Raw genomic sequence first — 630 nt, forward strand, 5'->3', positions numbered from 1 at the left:
GGCCAAAGCATTCTGTTGTTAGTGTTGAGTAGCAATAAACATAGTATGGTGATTCTCAAATACTTGTGATGCTTACACGGCATAAGGAAGCAGAGAACAATAAACATATAACATTAATTCGTAGAACATGTTGTGAGTTGGCTACAGTCATTATACTGCTTTTGCTCAAATCCGATGAACATAATTTGGTGATATGAAATGAAGGCACTAATTATGCATATGCACAAAGGAGACAGAAATCAGAAAAATTCTAATAGTTGTTCTCACCTGTAGTAGCTTGAAAGACACGCAGAGTGAAGTGAAAGCTACAACCCCATTTATTAAGAGGAAAAGAGATGGATTTCAAGCCTGCTCATACTCTAATGCTAAGAAGCTTATTGTTACTGTCTACCAAACCTGCCATAAAAGTATTGGTTTTAAATCTGAATTAAGCTTCAACTAAGATTCTATTTGTTTTACGAAAATTAGTTTCCAGAAATTGACTTCTACTTTTTTGTGATATTTGGTTGGTAGAAAATAGGATGGTCAACAAAATATGAACAGAAAATCAACAAAATATGATCATTGCAAGAACAAACCAAACAATATGAGACTAAAGAAACAATATATAAGTTGTAGGCAAGCTGCATC

The sequence above is a fragment of the Theobroma umbraticum genome, unplaced genomic scaffold, assembly GCF_002168275.2.
Source record: "Theobroma umbraticum cultivar Fairchild unplaced genomic scaffold, ASM216827v3 scaffold_55.0, whole genome shotgun sequence".
In the NCBI taxonomy this organism is placed as follows: Eukaryota; Viridiplantae; Streptophyta; class Magnoliopsida; order Malvales; family Malvaceae; genus Theobroma; species Theobroma umbraticum.